Genomic DNA, 22,088 nt, shown 5'->3' with positions numbered 1-22,088 from the left:
GCTACAATTAATTTCATCCTAAGGCATAGCTTTAAACTCTACCTCTGACCCATGCTCTCTTGAGTGAAGTTAAACGAGTCATCTGTGCACAGCAACCACAGATGAATCATCAGCTAACTTCCATTAACGATCAGCTCAACAGTTTGATGATATTGTGTTCACAAACAGAGGCACACAGCCACTAAGGTTTTTATTGCACCTTGTAAATCCTGAACACGAGGATGACGCAACTCCTCTTGATTCAGCTTGGTGTCAACCACATGTTCAAGACCATGGCATCAACAAATACGCTTAAAGTTTACTAGCACATCGTCACGAAGCACCACATGAAGCGGTATGCTTCACACCGAATGCCTCTCACAATCAATGATTCCAAAGTTCCTCTACAATGAATGCCTGGATGAGGTTCTGGGAGTTCTTATACTCCCCAAGCCCGGCCCAAGGCCAGGCTTGACTTGTGAGAGCTTGGTCCAACAGGCTGTTGCTTGGACCGGCCCGCAGGCCCACATACCCACCACAGCCTAGTTGGTCCGTCACTTCTTGAAAAAAAATCCAGTCTTTTTCTTGAATACTTCCACTTTTGTTCGGCCTCCCAAGTACCTCCACAATTGCTGTTATATATACTACGTATATTTCGGAATGAGATACGAGTAACAACAGTGCTGAATCTGAAGTGAAACTTGGATCACATATTCTAAATGCGAACATAAAACACTTCATCAGAATAGTGTTTTGCTGACAGAGCAAGATCTTACAACCTCCCACACACGTGGTCTTCACATCATGCACTAAGGCATTTCAAGCAGTCATGGATTTCAGATCTTGTCGAGGTGGATGCCGCCTCAACAGGATCTAGCTTGCCTGAAACTAATGAGTCTGGCGCGCGCGACGCTTTTTATGTTGGGCCTCGACGCATTTTATTGCTCATGAAGAGCTGAATCTTGCGAGCCACCCCCTCCCCCCCCCCAGGCAAGTCTGGCAAGGCAGTCTGCGCTTGTTCACCCAGCTCCCCCATTATCTGCAATCCCTCCTGCACTTCATCCCACCCATGATGCCCCCTTCCCCCTACTCCATTCTCAATCCCACACAGCATGCAACTCCCTCCGTCCATCCCACCCAGTAAGTCACCCGCCTGTCTTTCACCGCCACTCAGAAAGACACCTCCCTTCCCCCCTCTGACCTCCCTCCCGCCCAAAAAGCAACCTCCTCCAGCCACCCCTCCCCTGGCCAGCTTCCCCCTCTCCCAACAAGCTACCTCCCTCCCAACCATGCCATCCCCTCCCACCCCTCGACTCTACCCCTTCGTTACCTCCAAGTCAGCTCCACCCACTCACTCCCTTTTTCAAAGCAAGCCTTCCTCTTCCTCCATCCAACCCGCAAGCTACCCCCTCCCACCCCAGCAAGCTAATCAATCCTCCTAGCAAGCCACTCCCTCTCACCTAAGAACCCACTCCCTCTCACCTTACAAGCCAGTCCCAGTCAGCAAGCCACAAAATCTCTTCCATCCAAAAAGCCACCCCCTCACGCCCACCCACCTAGCCACACCTTATTCCCAGCAAGACGCCGTCACCCCCTCCCTTATTCTACTCGACAGAGTCGACAAGATTATACGCAAGTTTGCGTCTCGTGTGCTGAAGAAAGTGATTAGGTTAAGCCAATTTCATCCACAACATTAATAGCTGCGCCTCCCAGGGGTTAAGCAAACAAAGTGTAAGATGACAATGCTAACGTTCAGAGAGGTAATCAGCGCGTTAGGAATAAACGACTAGGAGGCGGGACATACCAAGAGCAAAGGTTAGATCTCACTCCCTTATAGTCAGTGATGGGTAAGCATTGATAGGTAAGCACCCACTCGACCCCTGCCACCCCCGGCAACCTCCCGCCACACTCCCTGCCACCCAGGGTGACGGTGAGTGGTGACACAGGGTCTGCTCAACCCACACTTCCCTCCTACTTGAGACTCGCCGCCACGAAGGTCATGTTTAAACTCTCCACACAATGTTGTTCCTCGGCAGTTTTAATAAAGCTTCCTGTCATTATCACAACAATGGTAAACCCACTAAAAATCTCGCAAATCACAATTTAGTAAAATATTCGATTTGTTAATGTTTGATTTCTAATGTTTTAATTTCTTAATGTTTTTTTTTGCGTCTCAATTTAATATGTGGTTTAAATTTATAATTAACGATGAGGCGTATTAGCTGCGTGTTCCTGTGATAATATAATATATCCACTTCCTGCTAGCCTCATACACACATGGGATCTCTGAGGATGTCTTGGCGTTCTCAGGTCCTTCCACATACTGTACATCATTACCCGGCATGGTCTTGTTGGTCCGTCCTTGCTGAATGGTGGGTGGTATCCCGGAGAGATGGAAATTACCTTCCATTATGTCCTCTCGTCCCCATGTTTCACTGATGACAAATGATGTCGGGAGTTTCGGCGGCCTTGGCGTGTGTACACAATGCGTCAAATGGATTTACTAGGCTTCTGGCACTTGTATAGAAACAATTTAAATTGACGTTGTTCGTGGGGGGGCTGAGGCCTGGGAGTTACTTTATATTTGTAAATGTAGAAGGGATACCCGGTTGCACCTGGGTCTCTTCCCCCCTGTTTCCATCCCTTTCCTCTCTTCTCCTATTCTTCATTCCATCGCCTGTTTTACCTCCCTTTGTCCACCCTTTGTCTCTGTCCGTTTATCTCCCTCCCTCCTTCCCTACCTCACAGTCTTCCTCTCCCACTCTTTTTCCCCTCTCTCTTCCCCATTCTCCCTCCCTTTTCTCATTCTCCCTCCCCCCCCCCCTCTCCACCTCACAGACTCCCGCTCTCCCAGTGGAAAAACATGCTCGAGCAAGACCTCATTAGGAGTCGTTGGTTTTCGCAGTAGGAGCTTTAAGACGGGGCCTGCGAGTCGACCCTGACCCCGCGTGTTGTAGACTGTTCAACACGCTTACACCACACATATGGGGTATAACTGGCCGACCCCTCGCAATGTTCAAGAGAGAACTCGATAAACACTTCCAAAGGATACCTGTTCAACCAGGCTGTGACTCATACGTCAGGCTGCGAGCAGCCTGGTTGACAAGTCCAGCAACATGGAAGCCTGGGCGATGACCGGGCCGCGGGGACGCTAAGCCCCGAAACCAACACGAGGTAACCCTATGACACTCGCCATACAGTCAACATTCACCGTGGAAAGTTGTATGGGGCTAAGTGCAACTGTCTGAGCCTCCAGCCTCGAAGAGACAGTCTCTCATATATAGATGTGAGTGAACCAGGTCATTCGGCAGACCAGCAGAATTCTACTACGTATTGTGCATTCCCAAAGCTGTGGCCGTAAAGGGAAAACAAACGAATAAATTAATATTATTTCAGACTTCAATATCTCCCAAGGTTAGCTACGATACATGATCTTGTCAATAAGCTTGCATAGGATGTTACCAGAAGCTTGCGTTGGGACACTGACCTCTCAAATGGATCATTTCAAGTGTCTGGGTTTAGAGAGCTTATAGTTGGGTACAGTCTTCTATAATGACCTGAAAAACTCAAAAGGGTCTGATCGAATTAGCGCATTTAACACACATAATACATCCCGAGGGAATAGATGGTAATGTAGTTAAGTAGGAGAAGTGGGCAAGGCGGTGAAGTGATGGTCCCACGCCAGCAACAAGTCCTGGGCTTAACGTTTTTGTTGCACTGTGAAGAGAAGCCAAGACGCCAGTGTCAACAGTGATGAATGAAATGAGATTTAATGCAGTTTCAAGAGCCTCGCCTCCGCCCGCCCACATTATGTATAGTTCTCAATACATATTGTAGACATTACTTTTTTCGTTGGGCGATGCATCGAGCAATACAGCAAGACAGGATACTGCTAGTTATCGTTCTCTCTGTCTCTGTCTCTGTACATTTAACAATTTATTATTAATTACAGTACAAATGTAACAAGAACTGTAGCAATGTTGAATTGATATTCTGCAGCATCTGCCTGACAGTACTATTATAAATAACACATTTAAAAGAATCAAATTACCTCCTGACGTATTTATCATTTAATCCTCAGAACATGCACTCCGTTAGTTTGGCTGTCGTCGTGGGCTCTCACTTCACTCGTAATTAATGGCGAATCACAATTCACTATTTTAAAGGCCACCCAAGCGCGCAGAGTTCATGCATTCTGATCTACCGGTAGCTATGACGATAAATGAAAGTTAATGTGTATATATGTTGGATGCGGTAACTAGTATTTGGCTTCATATGTACACTTACCTGATATAGCCTCACACGTTTTCTGGCGAGACAATTGTGAGGATAAATATATAGGACACCGAACAACTATATGAAGACCTACATACGCTGCAAGAGTGATCTAGCAGTTGGCTGCTAGATTTAAATCTCACTGCAATTTATATGACATTCAGATGTCAGATGCTGGGGGTTGAGATGAACTAAATAAAAGATGAAACCCTCGTGGAATCAGACAGATATCACAGCGTCTACCGGAGCCTACAGCATAAATATATCAACAGCAGTGAAGCCTAGCTTGGCCAACATATAAGATACAATTACAAATACCTATAATTACAAATAAATTTTACAAACAAATGTCAAGCAACATCCACTAATTATTACAAAAATTGGTGCCCTCTATAATCCTCTTGCATTATCATCCACAGGATACAGGATCAGTGTATGGTTAGTTTAGTTCATGAACTTATCATATGCTGCCCATATAAATCAGTATGAGGTGCACAATACACTAACCGCTGCTGATGGTAGCAATCAGAACTCCACTGGGAATTGGGTGAAACTCGACCTAAAGGCCTCTTGTGAAAATTATTTTTTTGTATTTATATATACAAAAGTTCTCGTAAAACCACTAGCACGCGTAGCGTTTCGGGCAAGTCCTTAATCCTAATTTTCCCCGGAATATGACCTGCCAAATCGTTTAACAACCAGGTACTCATTCCCTGCTGGGAAAATAGAGGCGACAGTTAAGGATTGGCGCCCAGTCAATCCTCCCCGGCCAGGATACGAACCCAGGCCAAAGCGACGGGCAAGTGTCTTATCACTCGCTCCTGTACCCACCCCAGGAAGTATCAATGTTTCAGTCTGTCCTCGATCATTATCAAGTCTTATCAAGAAGAGTGGTGGAGAGAGTCGATAACATATGGTATACTTAAACCTCATTCAACGGTTCAACATTCTCGCCTTTCACCTCACTTTCTTACCGTGTAGTTGACTATTCTCTACCACACTTTATTTTCATCACTTGATAATAATGGTCTGGACCGAAACGTCATTTCCTTTATTTCCAGATACGTGGGTTGGGCGTCCGTGACTAGAATGTTGATCTATATATCTTCAAACTCTGTCATTATAGTTCTATATATCTCCAACCTCTGTCATTATAGTTAATAAAGCAGTAATTAACTTTATTAGTAATTAACATGGGGAGGAGAGGAGTGGGTTATAAGTTCCAGAACCATTATGTCTTGAACATATATAAGGTACATAATAAATTATGTAAACTACACCACGTAGGCTTGCCACATAAGTTTGGTTTACCATAGTCGTTCTGTATTGCCGCCTCACATAGGTGTGACGAAGGTTTACAACCTCTTGCCTCAGAGAATAGATGGGCAGAGTGACGCTACTGAACTGATAGATAACCAGTATTGGTTATTAATTTAATTATTATCAAAACTTAATTTAATTACATTAAATTTAATTGCCTATAATATTTAATTGAATTAATTACATTAAAATTTATTGTTAATGATAGTTAAGTAATGAATTTAATATAAGTATTAATTGAATATTATTAAATTAATAATTCATAATGTACCTGGCTACTGCTACGCTCAAATAATTTAGAGCCCAGGAGCTGTAGTTCGGCCGCCACCCTTTGAATGCTTAGCATTTTTCCTTGGAAAGTAATTTTTTTTGTTGGAGATCAACAGACGTCTCACAAGACACTGAAACTAGTGTTAATATTATTGTTTTAACAAACGTATTATGGTAGCGTCACCATTAGATGAGCATAGGAGTTCAATTTCAATATTGTTATGATAAACTGAGCGTAGAATACTGTACTTACTAGTTATATATAGGGATATCATCCACATACACGTTCAGGCAGCAGTTTAGAGCGGCGATCAGTGTGTCCTACAACGTCCACCTGCCTCACTGGTCACTGTATACTCCGAAGATGTAGTTCTATATGGTAATACTTCGGCCAGACAAAGTTTATTACAAGATTTTCACCGAGACAGTGTTCCGTGGCGCGTCTCGCCCGCCATGTTATTGACACTAAGAGTCGCACATGTGGCCAACAGTGGCATCCACCACTGTAGGAACCAAAGGATTCACTTCGTCGCTCTTTGTAAAATCTCTATAAACAAAGTACACACAAGCTAATCATTACCAATATGCTCTCGTGAAATGTATACATACGCGTAATATTATCCAACAGCATAGGAAAGTATATATATGTGTATAATACAAATATTGAAATACGGGATGTGGCAACTGAGTGTGTTAGCGCAGTGAGGCGGGCGGAGGTGGTGTGTGAGTGTGCTCCCTAAGGCAGGATACTACACCCTCACCTGTTTCTCATACCCTGGGAACACTCCCCTCATAACTCAGGTCATAACTCATACCCACCACCGCAGCTCCACCCTACTTCCTCCTCCCCCTTTTTGCTCAAGTTAATGCCAATTACTTATTCCCTACGAGATTCAGCAAGCATCGTGCACTATAGACTAACAACATATTCCATATCTTGTTTTTACTGTTCTGTCAATTATTTTTGAACACGTGAATTTACTAACACTACAACTCAGGCACACTATTTGCTAACAATTAAGTATGAGAGATTTGGGAGGATGTAATATCTGTTTTTACTCTCAAGTCTACAGGAAGTTTGCGGGGATGACGTCCCTTATACCATCCCACGTCAACACCCAACACCCCTTCTTGTTGACACTCTCCCACGACACACTACCTGCACACCCTTCCCTCTACACCATCCAATGTACACAGTGGATGTCACGCTAGACCTGTCCCCTGAAGCCGACATCAAGAGGATATCATCAGCGGCATATGCGAGGCTGGCAAACATAACAACTGACTTTAGAAACTTGAGTAAGGAATTATTCAGAATCTTGTAAACTTCATATGCCAGACCAATGCTGGAGTATGCGGCTTCAGCATGTGGAGCTGATATCAAGTCAAACACAAAATGATTAGAAACAAGTTCAGATGTATGCCACTAGGCTAGTTCCCGAGCCGAGAAGCATGAGCTACAAGGAAAACTACTGAAATTAAATCTCTCGACACCGGAAGACAGGTGGTTATCACGTCTTAGGGAAAACGTGATAACCATCTATAAATTTTTCAGAGGAATTGACAGGGTAGATAAAGAAACTAGCACATGTGGTATGTGAACAAGGATTTCGGGGCTTAGCGTCCCCGCGGCCCGGTCCTCGACCAGGCCTCACCTTCTTGTTACACACCCCCAGGAAATTATTGCACAATTATTGACCCTAAACTTATTGACTAGACAATTCCTTGGGGCTAGATTCACTCAATTTTGTTAGGGTGAATGGACTGAGGTACGGGACGGACATAGGCTTGTCGGGATCAGTCCCATTAGTCCTATTAAGAAGAGGTCGGGGCCAGTAGTAACTCCCCTCAAAATAAACAGTAAAAGATGGCTGACGGAGCCCCTAGATTACTTCGTTAGAAACGATGAACGTCAATTATGTGTGATGGGGATTTTTTAACATCACCTAGTTAGCTTTTTCGACACACTGTACTCCCCTTCATATAGTCTAGGGTAGCTGCACAAATGCAGATGTACCTCATGTATTAATAAAAAAAATTCAATTATTTATTGCGTTTTCTGAGAGAGAGAGAGAGAGAGAGAGAGAGAGAGAGAGAGAGAGAGAGAGAGAGAGAGAGAGAGAGAGAGAGAGAGAGAGAGAGAGAGAGAGAGAGAGAGAGAGGGGGGGGGGGAAGAGGCATGTTGGGGGAGAGAGGAGAAAGAAAAAACAACCTAAAATCCATAATTTTTTTTCAATTTTGGTTTTATGAATATATACCCTATAGTCCTATAAATATGTAGACTAAATCTGTAAATAATCTGTAATGATATATATGCCAGAGATGTTGAATATTTTGCCCATAACACAGTGGCTAGCAATGTATGGAACACCATCGTGCGTGTGGGTGGCAGCACATATTAGCATGTCATTTCCATGTCATAAAATTGACATTCCTGCCGGAGAGGTGCCATGAGGTTTTAAACCGGTGACCCAGGTCCCACGTTACCCTCGATAACAGCCGGTGTTACTCTCTACGTATTCTCCGCTTAACAGGATACTCTTATGGAGGTCAGGAGGATAATTTGATGGATTAAAGCCGGTGTGTTAAGTCATTAATGTCATCATGTCTGCTACGCATCTCGGACTTCTCCCCTGCACGGTTGTCGAAGTCTGTTTGTGTTCGTGAAGCTGATATATTATGATAAGATTAAATCCTCACAACCGGGGAATCCGGGTTCAATCCGTAAGCGGGACAGAAACGATTGGGTACGTTTTAGGTCAATACATGGGGGCTCTCACTGGTGCTGTGATTATTGTGGTGTCCTGCACCGTGTCCTGGAGATGCAGGCTGGTGCTGCTTAATGCCTCCTCCTTGCAAATGAAGTGCAAGACGTCTACTCAGAGTCTTCATGGTGTGTCCAATATTGCATATATTTCAGAGCGCAGTCTCCAGAATTGCATTTGTATTGATACACTATATTAATCCACTTCAGTTTGTCAGGGGAGGCAAAGATGTTATTTCTCATAATGAGGAAAGCTATATGAGGGGTTGTTATAAATTATAGGACGAATCCTCAGGAGTTTTCACTACAAGTTTACAATTCCTGTCAATTTATATAACGAATCACCTTTTCAGCCTTCGAATAGGCCTGAGTAAACGTATTTAATAATAAACTACAATATCTTCCCTCAAGGGACGAATGTTCTCCCCTGGGGGCCCAGTATCTCCAGTCAAGTGGCCACTAGGCTTCATACTAACATTTCGCTGATTTGTGCAAATCTTTCCTCGGAATGCACAATAATATGGCGGACTCGTTGGAGTAAAGACGCAAGAGCTGCCAAGAAGAGCATGTAGGTATGCACTCCTGACACTTTTCTGATGTCATTGCATTCACTCCTACCATGCATACATTTACTTAGTTGCTTTATCATAGTGGGTTTAGTTCTGACAGCATATTGTGCTGCCACAGTCAGTACCTCTTTTTTTCATATAATGGGGAAAGGGTAATGGGCCTCACCTTATTGATAATAGCGATCACATTCCATTTGCAATATTCATACAAACATACATACAACATACATATATAAACACTTCAACCCATCCTCTTATTTATATAGTATTTTTTGTAACTATGTGGACATATAGTGAGGTGATGGACAATTAGACAGTACAATTTGGTACTATTCACTTTATAGTTCAGAAAATATAAAATTAAACATTAAACTTTAATATTCCTAGGCCTAGTATAGCACACATATCTACTGTATTAGGCCTTAGATAACGTGTATTAGGCCTCGGATGGTTAGGTAGGGTTTTATTTGATTAGCAACGTAAATACATCACTTTTTCCTGTTTGTACAAATTCAGTGGTACCACATTCTACTTTCTAATTGTCTATTACGTCAATATATATACGACGGTCCAAATGGTTACTGTAAGCAGTATCTAAAGAGGAAGACGGACCAAAATATACAAACGTATAAAGAAAATTAAGAGTATTAATACCATAAGAATGAAGGAAACTGCAGAAGGCCTATTGGCCCGTACGAGGCAGCTCCTATTTATAACCCCCCAATCTCATTCATATATAATATGTCTAATCTACACTTGAAACAATCAAGGGATCCTAGTTCTATTATGTTACGAGGTAATTGGTTCCACACATCAACAAGATCTTTAGAGATCAACTACTACCGAACCAGTCTTCCCAGGTCTTTTCCTAATTCCTAATGGTAGAAAGACCTAATTCCTAATGGTAGAGTCCATCAGTGACCACCGTAATACTGTGGAGTACCGCGCCTCAAGCACGGTGAAGGAGGACTACTGTGATCAACATGGCTAAAACTAAAGCTTTACATGGTGCCGCACGTCTTATTTAGTTCACTGGACGTTGGGAAATGTGTACAGAGCATAATATATAAGCGCATTCATCCCGGAAACGTCTTGTGTGTGTGTGACACCATTTGCATGGCGGCCAGATGCTCGGTTCTTTTTTTTTACCGGAATTTAACCCGCTTAAACTATAATTAACCTAATCTAATTACTTAAACAAAAACCTAGTTAATGAACGATATAAAGCCAAACCTAATTAAGCCTTGCTTAACCTAACCATTGTCTCGTCCATCTAAATCTGACGAAGGCTAGGCTAATCTAATTTAACCAAGCCTAGTCCTATCCAAAGAATGATATCTTTCCAAAACGGTGTGCAGGACAAACATAAATTGTGACACTAGCTCTCCACATATGTCAGTTGCTTAATTTAGAACCTGTACTTGTGGTCGATCTCGAACCCATTGTTGATGTGACGACTTATATTGAATTTTGTAACTAGCTCATCAAGATTGTAACTTGCATAGCTAAATGAATTGTGGGGTTCAGTCCCTGAGCCCCATTATGTGCCTCTGTAACCCTTTCCACTACCTCCCACAAGATGGGTATGGGATGCATAATAAATGAACTAAACTAACTTTCCAAAACGGTGCTTGCTCAGGGGTGAGGGACGCACCAGGCTGTCGACCGTCTGGGAAATAGGACAAGCACGCCACATTATCTCCTGTGAAGCATTTATTACTCTCTGTAATAGCCAGACTAAAATTTATGCCTATAGCAAAAAAAAATAAGATTTGTACATCATTTTACTTTATTTTTGTCTTTATGGACCAGCATAGATGTGTCTACAAATATACTTTACTTTGTTCGTACCTCGCAAGAGGTGACGCCTTTATTATGAAGAACTTTCTAAATACACCTAACCTTCAGTTCATGAAACCGAGTCAACAAACACGTAACATAAACAGCTCGGGCCCGACATATTCTCAGGTAGGGCACATGCCCGGTGCCCGACATATTCAAACAAACATACCAGGAAGCCCCGCTGGGCCCAGCACTTAAACACGCATTAGAAATGCGTGTTAGTGAATGAACGCGTCTAATGAACGCATTTCATATTTGTGGAGCAGAACACGCGGGCCGCCTGCGTCTCACTCATACATACATCCAACTGGAACTTTATTTCAATTTAAGTAAGGGGGATTCTGTTGCGCAGTAGTCTACGTTGTTGGCTCACAACCCAGGGTCGCGGGTTCGATTCCCGCTCTAAGACAGAGGCTGTCCTGTGGTGGATGGTGAGGGTTGGTGTGGGTGGTGATGTATGGTGACGTCTGATAGCCTCACACCGCCACTACAAACATGACGTCAGCAGCACTAAGTAGGTGATATTTAGTTTTGTGTGTGTGTGAGTACACATTTTATATTGCGTATTTATAAATACTGAAAATAAACAAGACTTTGTTATCCCGTCCTTCAAACACGCTAATTGATGCAGCCTTGTTTTAAAACCTTCTAATTCATTGAATTCACACACTACAGTTTCGCCTAATGAACACCATGTGTTAACCAGGCTGTTGTTGGAGGTATTTCCTTACATGTCTCCTCATCCCCATCTTTACCAGTTCCCTCCTGGCCACTGTACGGACCCTCCAGTACCACCACACAATGTGTAGTCTTGTCCCAGTTCGTTAATGAGTCAAATCTTGTAAGTCATAATATGATTTTTGTTTCCTTTAAACATTTTATGGTTGTAATGACAACATTTAACAAAACAAATTCAGAACCTTTGCCGTACAAGTTCAAAGAATATTCTAGTTCTAGTTGAGTATTGTTGTATCGTGTGTATGGACATTTGTTTTGGTTTTTAAAGAGTTCTAAAAACATAAATCTTAGCCAACGTTCTTTTAACATAGCCCTACTAATGACTGATAACTGTTTTTTTATAAGTTTATTATACTTTATATTCAACAGCCAAGAATAAACAGCTCTGACCATTTCACCTGTTTGCCAATGACATGACAGTATGTGTTGAATTAATATAACCAGATTTTTTTATCACAGTCTGATTCCTGGAGCCAAGATGAGCACACGCTGCTGATGTGACTGTTTGGATGCATGCAGAGACTGGTTTAATGTCTACCCCCAGATCCTTCTCTCTCATTCCCTGGTAGGTTCATCTCAGTATGTTTTGTTCCTCGTCTTCATGACCTTACACTTACTTGGATTAAAGTCTAATAACCGCTTGTCCGATCATGCCTGAAACTTATTTGTGTTTTTAAAGCCTCCGGCAGCCCTCGATAGTCCCGATTGTCCTCAACAACATATTAACACAAAAGTGTAGGTCACCAACTGTCCATTATGCACACTAGGAATAGCACACATCCTTTCGCACCCAATTTAATACTCTGCCCCGTACGGCCACCTTCATTATCTTGTACTGTACGTACATGGGCCTCTTATATGGAACATTCTCTAATGATTTCGGGCCCCTGGTAGTATGCAGTCTCTTCACCTTCCTCGTCTAGCAACTGTCACTCTCGTGTTGAACTCTAGTAAGTTTGTTAGGCGTGAGTTTGCTTCTCTGAACCCTTGTTGATGTTTTGATGTGAAGTTATTTCTCAGTGTTCCATTATTCACCCCATGTTATAACATTAATACTTATTTACAAGAAGGGTACAAAGGGTTTGTGAGATTACATAAGATTGTTATTTTCACATTCTTGCACAACCTTGTTAAGGACACCGATAGTTAGTCGAGTGGTTCCTGTCTTTATCTTTATTTTCCAGCGCGCCTTTGTGCGTGCGCGCGTGTGCTTATCTATCGATGACTACAGGGAAGTGGAGTCCAGTTCTTAATGCCGATGCGTTGTAATTCAAGAATTATGATGCTCGAATGCTTTGTCGAATCTGGCCTTATAATTGTAGACAGAGGTGGCTTCCACAACTTCTTTCAGTAAATTCCCCTTGTTTACCGCCCGTACAGCAGTACTGGTATTTCCTTACATTTCTTCGATTCATTTGCGTTTCCAGCTTCCACTCTTGTCCTCCTGTCCTACTTTATTTAAATTGAGAGGCTGTCCTTTGTGTGTGTGTGTGTGTGTGTGTGTGTGTGTGTGTACTCACCTAGTTGTGCTTGCGGGGGTTGAGCTCTGGCTCTTTGGTCCCGCCTCTCAACCGTCCATCAACAGGTGTACAGGTTCCTGAGCCTATTGGGCTCTATCATATCTACACTTGAAACTGTGTATGGAGTCAGCCTCCACCACATTGCTTCCTAATGCATTCCATTTGTCAACCACTCTGACACTAAAAATGTTCTTTCTAATATCTCTGTGGCTCATTTGGGCACTCAGTTTCCACCTGTGTCCCCTAGTGCGTGTGCCCCTTGTGTTAAATAGCCTGTCTTTATCAACCCTGTCGATTCCCTTGAGAATCTTGAATGTGGTGATCATGTCCCCCTTAACTCTTCTGTCTTCCAACGAAGTGAGGTTCAATTCCCGTAGTCTCTCCTCGTAGCTCATACCTCTCAGCTCGGGTACTAGTCTGGTGGCAAACCTTTGAACCTTTTCCAGTTTAGTCTTATGCTTGACTAGATATGGACTCCATGCTGGAGCCGCATGTGTGTGTGTGTGTGTGTGTGTACTCACCTAGTTGTGCTTGCGGGGGGGTTGAGCTTTGGCTCTTTGGTCCCGCCTCTCAACTGTCAATCAACTAGTGTACAAATTCCTGCGCCTACTGAGCTCTATCATATCTACATTTGAAACTGTGTATGGAGTCAGCCTCCACTACATCACTGTGTGTGTGTGTGTGTGTGTGTGTGTGTGTGTGTGTGTGTGTGTGTGTGTGTGTGTGTGTGTGTGTGTGTGTGTGTGTGTGTGTTGGACCAGAGCCGCCTGGCAGCAGGCCACGTTACTCACCATGCAGGGAGCAGGTCACACCATCAGCCTACACACACTCGCTCAGTCATGCAACACAGTATGTCCGCGTTTTACCATCTTATGCAATTATCCGACACAAAAACATTAATGTATTTCCGATACATATAAAGAGTATACACAAATTTCAGATGCATAATATAATTCCATAGGGCGATTTACTTTCCCCCTTCCAGAAACCCCCTATTTCCGAGGTTCTGTAAACACCGACCCGAGTCCTTGCAGACTTTCTATTTATAAAAGCTAATTGGAAAAAAAGTTTTGAAAGTCTGCCAATAAACTCGTAGGGTGTTCTGAAGAAGTGAAGTGTACATGTTGACCAGACCAAATACTAAAAAGTGAAGGGACGACGACGTTTCGGTCCGTCCTGGACCATTCTCAAGTCGAAGTGAAGTGTAGAGAGGGAGGAGAGTGACGGGGTGGTGGAGACAGATGTGGTGAGAGTAACCAGGGAAGAGAAGACGCTGTACATCCTTGAGACACGCCAGATATGGTGCTAAAAGTCACACACACACATCTCGGTCGTCAAGACAACCTCTGATCCGGTCGTCAAGGAAACACTAGCAGGACAGCTGTGTGCGCCTAAATCCCCGCAACACATGATTTCCTTTATGTTTAAAAAAAGTTGTGTTTTGTGTGTTTAATAACTTGTCACCATTTGAATGGTATGTGTTTCACACACGAATGGTACGTGATTGACACTTCAGTGGCATGTATTTAGTGAATGAACTATCAACATGTTTAAATGTTCTTTTAACGTGCAAGCAGACTTACTTATTTATTTTAACATGTACTGGTTTGATGTTGCTCATAATAATGAGCCTCTGGAGTGTTTTAACTTTCAAGGCCGCCACTACCAGCTCGCTGACCATCCAGCACGTACACTTCAGTAGTGACCATAATCCTGAACACTAAGTAAACTCTCAGATTATTCACATCTTTGCGGAGGACATTTGCCCACTTGATGCCTTAACTTGCGTGTCCAGCACACAATGGCAGGCTTTTTTTGTACTAACATATTCTGTTACATCTGCATCAATGCAGCTTCCTTAGACTATATGTAGGGTTACATAGTTTTGGTCAAAAGCTGGCTATGTGACAGTAAAAATATCCATTTCACGTGATGGTTAGTTATACAGGGGCCAGAAGCCTGCACTGCTAAATATTTTGGGTGCATTATGAGGACATCCTCAAGAACATGGAAATGGGTAATTGCAAATCTCCAGATACCTCATACCGGCAGACCTTGAAGGGTTTAGTGACTGGATATACAATAATATTGTGAGGCGAGATCATGTCTCAGTTTTATCTCACAGAGATGCTCAGGACTGGGGAGATGCGTCACCTGTAGCCACCTGCCACAGGTGAGGGTAGTCCCGATGATCACTGTCTCCTCCACGTTTCTTGCTAACCATATATGTATAATTATATATATATATGAGAGAGAGAGAGAGAGAGAGAGAGAGAGAGAGAGAGAGAGAGAGAGAGAGAGAGAGAGAGAGAGAGAGAGAGAGAGAGAGAGAGAGAGAGAGAGAGAGAGATCTAAATAAATCACAATTATACAAGTCGTTTCAGCCTTTCAGACCCTTGAGAAACTATTTCTCTATCAGACTGCTGAATGTTTAGATCAGCACAGTCTTACCGAGAGGTGAGCATACCTGCGCCCAGTTCAACTCCGTTGTTGTTGCATGCAAATTTGGCGTGCCTTTGTTGTTTTTGTTCTTTGTTGCCTGTGCCACAGAGATGGGCGCAATAAAGACAATTGGTTAAGACACTCAGGACAAATAATAGGGGGTAGTAAAATGTACCCTGGACACTGTGTCACGTTTAGTGGAATCACCCAGAATATTACTCGTTTCGTCGGGCCTCGTTCACCATCTCATCTCTCTTACTTATAGAGGAGGAGGATGAACCTGCGTATATATGGTCTTTATACTCCACTTGTAAATACACGCCTGTTAGAGCTACCACTGACAGCTTCAGCCACTCACCTTTTTATGGCCCACCTGTCTCATTATAGTCAATATCTCCCTCACTGTGACCCATCTCTCCCTCACACATACAGCACTGTGGCCAGCACCATATCTGCCAATGCGGTATGTGATGATGAAAGGATGGCGGACTGCAACATGCAGGGAGAACACACCAGACCAGTATAAACACCAATGCGCAGTGCTACAGCCTCATCCCGATAGTGCATGAAGTTCATGGAGAAGTTGGACGATAAACTCATCATGGAGACCAAGGTCCCCCGAGCGACCAGTGTTTTGCTCCAACACTTCAGCATTATAAACAAAACAAAAAGATTTAGCAAAGAATTGCTTGCAGCGTCCTTGGACACACTTCCCTCCTCTGAGGAGTTGGAGGAGATTCTTGATTTGTTACGAGTGTAAAATGTTATGTAGCACAATCCAACTCTTCCAATAATAATAATAAAATCCAAAGCCGTGATGAGGATTCGAACCTATGCGGTGGGTAGTCCCACACACGCCCCAGACAATCAGAATTGCAACCTGGAGTTCTACTAAACATACGAGGGTTTCAAGAAGCTGGACAATCCCTCTCCCCCCACCAACTGAAGGGGGGATTGTGTGAAAATACTGGTCCGGGTTTCCACACCATTCATCCACAGATCTCCAGTATCAGCTACTGGTAATGAATGACTCCAAACAGCCTCCATTTACGGGCTATTCATGCCCGTGCCACCTCTTAGGTGGATTAATCTCTATCAATCAATCATCAAACTGTAACCGTTTGAACTCTGCCTTTGATAAGGTTAATAAGACTTAACGAAATGTATCACTTTGGATCAGGCAAAATAAACAAAATTGTAAAAATGAACTTGAACTTTGGATTGTTAATTTATTTCGTCTTCCTTCTCAAGTAAAGGAAAACATGAGATTATATATATATATTATATATATATATATATATATATATATATATATATATATATATATATAATATAATATACTGCAAAAGTGTATTGGCCAATTTATGTTCTAGGAAGCACATATTGCAAGCTATAGGCTACAAGGTGTTTAAAATAAGCATATACTTTTTATACAGGGCGGGCATAATATGATAATGATTAAGGACCTCATAAGAGGTAATGTGGAGAGGAATGATGCAAGCAACAGCCAATATGATCGCTTACCTCACGCTGTAACGTAGGTGGGGGTTGGTTTAGTTGGGGAGTGTATAATGTTTGTTTGAGGCTTCAGAGTGCGTCTATGTGGAGGCACCTCACTGCTCGACGTTTCTAACACCAACTGTACCCCTGTCCGACTCACGCCACGGGTGGTAAATATTAAATTACATCGACGAGAATATTAAATAAGGACGCGCGTGGTTAATATCGGGTTGGGTTGAGTGGTGAGGGCGACAGCTGGTCCCATGAGAGGTGAGCCTGACCTCATCACCCAGCTCGCTCTACCCTCATCCACCACACGCAGTCAACTGCTGGCCCGCCGCCCGTCCTCTCCACCACCACAACTGTCCCCCTCCCCCGCCATCACCCCCACCACCACCACCATCACCACATGCACCACTAACAACTCTGTCGCCACCATAACCACACCTCAATGTCGCCACCATAACCACACCTCAATCACAATATATGAGATCCTCACCACCAGCGCGAATTGCATGAGCACTGTTGGCCAGCGGCTATAATGAATGATATGAATGAAAGCAACGTACCGCTTGCTCCCTGCGCCGCCACACGGCTCTTACTGTTGAGCGAGATGTCACACTCTGACGAGGGTAGAAATACCCTAAGCTACTCTATCTTTTAGAGATGCACTTCCTTTTCTCAATAAACTTAATTGAACTTGAATGTCACCCTCGAGAGTATGGTCATTACCCCTAAATAACTTAAATTTATTACCCATAAATAACGTTAATTTACTCAGCCAGGTCACACCGTCGGCTGAGAAAGATTATAAAGGTACTCGGTAACGTGGTACAGGTAATCACCACTCGGGGAACTGCCTCGTTACCACACGAGCGTCATATAAGCGCTTACTGCAAGCTTTCGCTACTGGTGCCTTGTATTACCCGCTCTTACACAACGTCGCTCTTAAACAGGCTCCGGGTATGTGGGTGGCCTCACAGCCATGCTGACCACCTCAACGACCCCGTGTTGGGGGAGAGGGAGGGAGGTGCCCTCAACCCCGTGTTGGGGGGGGAGGGAGGTGCCCTCAACCCCGTGCTGGAGGGGGGTGAGGGAGGTGCCCTCAACCCCGTGTTGGAGGGGGGGAGGGAGGTGCCTTCAACCCCGTGTTGGAGGGGGGGAAGGAGGTGTCCTCAACCCCGTGTTGGAGGGGGGGTGAGGGAGGTGCCCTCAACAACCCCGTGTTGGGGGAAAGGGTGCTCTCTCTCGTGCCCCAATATGTCGTTACCTTTGATAACGGCGCTCACCAATATATCGTTACCTTAGACAACGTTTCTTACAAAATTATTGTTACCTTTCATACCAGCGCTTATCAATATGTCGTTACCTGTGACCACGGCACTTGCCAATATATAAATCCACGTGGACGCCAGTCTCGTCCACGTGGTTTTATTTACAAACGACAATGACGTCACAACGATATAGGCGTCATGAATATAACCATTACATACTAAATAGACAAATGAGCATCAGCACTTACCACTATGAACCTAATCGCAGGAGAATTTAATCTTACAAAATACCTTAATCCTAACAATATAAGTTTAATTGCTTGCAGTATGTAGTGCTGGATTAGATGCTTTTTGCATAAAATTATACCACTTTAATCATTAAAACAAGACAAATTACAAAACTGACAAAGACACATGCATAATTTGTTAGACAAATAGGTCTTATAAAGTGACAACTGACAACCCCACAAGGAGCAGCTGTCGTACGACGTCGTACTCATGACGTGCTTGACAGGACCCCTTGTCTGCGTTGTTTACAGCGTTGCCAGAGTGGTTGTTGTTCAACGTTCACTACAGCGTTGCCACAGTGATTGTTGTTCAACGTTCACTACAGCGTTACCAGAGTGGTTGTTGTTCAACGTTCACTACAGCGTTGCCACAGTGGTTATTGTTCAACGTTCACTACAGCGTTGTCACAGTGGTTGTTGTTCAACGTTCACTACAACGTTGCCACAGTGGTTGTTGTTCAACGTTCACTACAGCGTTGTCACAGTGGTTGTTGTTCAACGTTCACTAACAACGTTCATAACCGCGTACAGTCATGACCATTCCCCCGTCCATCACCCTGTAACGACTTATTGTTTTTATCCTGAAATGTGATGGAATATTAACTAATATTAATTGTCTTTATACACCTTGAGTACTAGCTACATTTCACCCACAGGAGTGAGATAAATAAGACACAATACACTTGAAGATGGACGATATGCCAAGGTCATCTATCTAGAAAAATCAGTTACTTTAGCTGCCTCCGCCCCATGACATTATATTTCCAAGTGTACTGTAATGGAGAGATTCTAGAGATAATTTCTGTAGTGGATTATAAGCCAGAAGCCTACTGGGAAGCCCTGCGGCCACTCAGAGATGTGACTTACTCCCAACTCTTTTAATAAGTTACTTAGTAACAGGTGTTTTATTAGTACTTAATGTTGTAGTTATATTGCCTATTGCTTTAGTTGTCTGTTAGTTTGAGGATCACTTATAATTAGCCAAAGGTCAAAAGGCTTCGGGGGAACATATGCCACTGGAATAACAAAAATGAATGCAATGATACAGCAAGCTTTTAATTTTTACACAGGTTTATTAAATATCACTTGCATCCTATTCTAGAAACTCGTAGTCCATGACAGTGGCTGATGTATAGGTGAATCAACCTGGAGCATTTACCTTAGCTATCCCAACACTGGCGAGACGGATATGGTACAGCCTGGTCCGACCCCTCTAAGTGTCACACAGCCGCCTCAGTCGCTCTCACACCCACACTGAAGTAACGTCATGAAAACAGAGTATATTTATATATACATTGGGGGGGCGGAATGAACAACAGTAGGCTTTGTGTGAGCATACCCCACCTCCACTACTCCATTAATAGCGCTAATAAATCACTGTCGGTGTAGGGGGCGCTATGGTCAAAGTACAGTGATGGGAGACTTGTGCGAGGTCTTGTCTGGCCTCCCTCGAGACCCAGCCACCCACCGGTTAGGCTGACTCCAGTGTGTACTCACCTAATTGTACTCACCTAATTGTGCTTGCGGGGGTTGAGCTCTGGCTCTTTGGTCCCGCCTCTCAACCGTCAATCAACTGGTGTACAGATTCCTGAGCCTATTGGGCTCTATCATATCTACATTTGAAACTGTGAATGGAGTCAGCCTCCACCACATCACTTCCTAATGCATTCCATTTGCTAACTACTCTGACACTGAAAAAGTTCTTTCTAACGTCTCTGTGGCTCATTTGGGTACTCAGCTTCCACCTGTGTCCCCTTGTTCGCGTCCCACCAGTGTTGAAAAGTTCGTCCTTGTTTACCCGGTCGATTCCCCTGAGGATTTTGTAGGTTGTGATCATGTCCCCCCTTACTCTTCTGTCTTCCAGTGTCGTGAGGTGCATTTCCCGCAGCCTTTCCTCATAACTCATGCCTCTTAGTTCTGGGACTAGTCTAGTAGCATACCTTTGGACTTTTTCCAGCTTCGTCTTGTGCTTGACAAGGTACGGGCTCCATGCTGGGGCCGCATACTCCAGGATTGGTCTTACATATGTGGTGTTCAAGATTCTGAATGATTCCTTACACAGGTTCCTGAACGCCGTTCTGATGTTAGCCAGCCTCGCATATGCCGCAGACGTTATTCTCTTTATGTGGGCTTCAGGAGACAGGTTTGGTGTGATATCAACTCCTAGATCTTTCTCTCTGTCTGTTTCATTAAGTACTTCATCTCCTATTCTGTATCCTGTGCCTGGCCTCCTGTTTCCACTGCCTAGTTTCATTACTTTGCATTTACTCGGGTTGAACTTCAACAGCCATTTGTTGGACCATTCACTCAGTCTATCCAGGTCATCTTGTAGCCTCCTACTATCATCCTCTGTTTCAATCCTCCTCATAATTTTTGCATCGTCGGCAAACATTGAGAGGAACGAATCTATACCCTCTGGGAGATCATTTACATATACCAGAAACAGTATAGGTCCAAGGACTGACCCCTGCGGGACTCCACTTGTGACGTCTCGCCAATCTGAGACCTCACCCCTCACACAGACTCGTTGTCTCCTGTTGCTTAGGTATTCCTCTATCCACCGGAGTACCTTCCCTCTCACTCCAGCCTGCATCTCCAACTTTCGCACTAGCCTCTTGTGTGGCACTGTATCAAAGGCTTTCTGACAATCCAAAAATATGCAGTCTGCCCACCCTTCTCTTTCTTGCCTTATTTTTGTTGCCTGGTCGTAGAATTCAAGTAACCCTGTGAGGCAGGACCTGCCATCCCTGAACCCATGTTGATGCTGTGTTACAAAGTTCCTTCGCTCCAGATGCTCCACTAGTTTTTTTCGCACAATCTTCTCCATCAGCTTGCATGGTATGCAGGTTAGGGACACTGGCCTGTAGTTCAGTGCCTCCTGTCTATCCCCTTTCTTGTATATCGGGACTACGTTAGCTGCTTTCCAAGTATCTGGCAGTTCCCCTGTTGCCAGTGATTTGTTATACACTATGGAGAGTGGTAGGCTCAGTTCTCTTGCTCCTTCCTTTAGAACCCAAGGGGAGATTCCATCTGGGCCTATAGCCTTCGTCACGTCCAACTCTAGTAAACACTTCCTTACTTCCCCACTGGTAATCTCAAACTCTTCCAGTGGTTCCTGGTTAGCTATTCCCTCACTTACCTCTGGAATTTCTCCTTGTTCTAAGGTGAAGACCTCCTGGAATTTCTTATTCAATTCCTCACACACTTCCTTGTCATTTGTAGTGAATCCTTCCGCCCCTATCCTTAATCTCATAACCTGTTCCTTTACTGTTGTTTTTCTCCTAATGTGGCTATGCAACAATTTAGGC

General features: G+C 43.7%; 2 protein-coding genes across 6 annotated transcripts in view; one reads left to right on the top strand and one right to left on the bottom strand.

Moving 5' to 3' along the window:
* LOC123759361 (calcium-activated chloride channel regulator 1) overlaps positions 1–17,550 on the bottom strand; it is a 67,123-nt gene extending 49,573 nt beyond the window's left edge. For 2 of the 5 annotated variants that reach the window (XM_045744306.2, XM_069335135.1), the window contains exon 1: positions 6,098–6,311. The gene's annotated coding sequence lies outside the window, so the exon portion shown is untranslated. Of the gene's footprint in view, positions 1–6,097; positions 6,323–17,243 lie in introns of those variants that run through there. The other 3 variants (XM_045744307.2, XM_069335133.1, XM_069335132.1) reach the window with 3 other exon arrangements.
* LOC138349615 (protein Asterix-like) overlaps positions 12,217–22,088 on the top strand; it is a 50,149-nt gene continuing 40,277 nt past the window's right edge. Inside the window, exon 1 of the mRNA XM_069335140.1 lies at positions 12,217–12,322. The gene's annotated coding sequence lies outside the window, so the exon portion shown is untranslated. The remainder of the gene's footprint in view (positions 12,323–22,088) is intronic.

The sequence above is a fragment of the Procambarus clarkii genome, chromosome 32 (genome assembly GCF_040958095.1).
Source record: "Procambarus clarkii isolate CNS0578487 chromosome 32, FALCON_Pclarkii_2.0, whole genome shotgun sequence".
Taxonomy (NCBI): Eukaryota; Metazoa; Arthropoda; class Malacostraca; order Decapoda; family Cambaridae; genus Procambarus; species Procambarus clarkii.
This window is presented reverse-complemented; position numbering and strand designations above follow the sequence as displayed.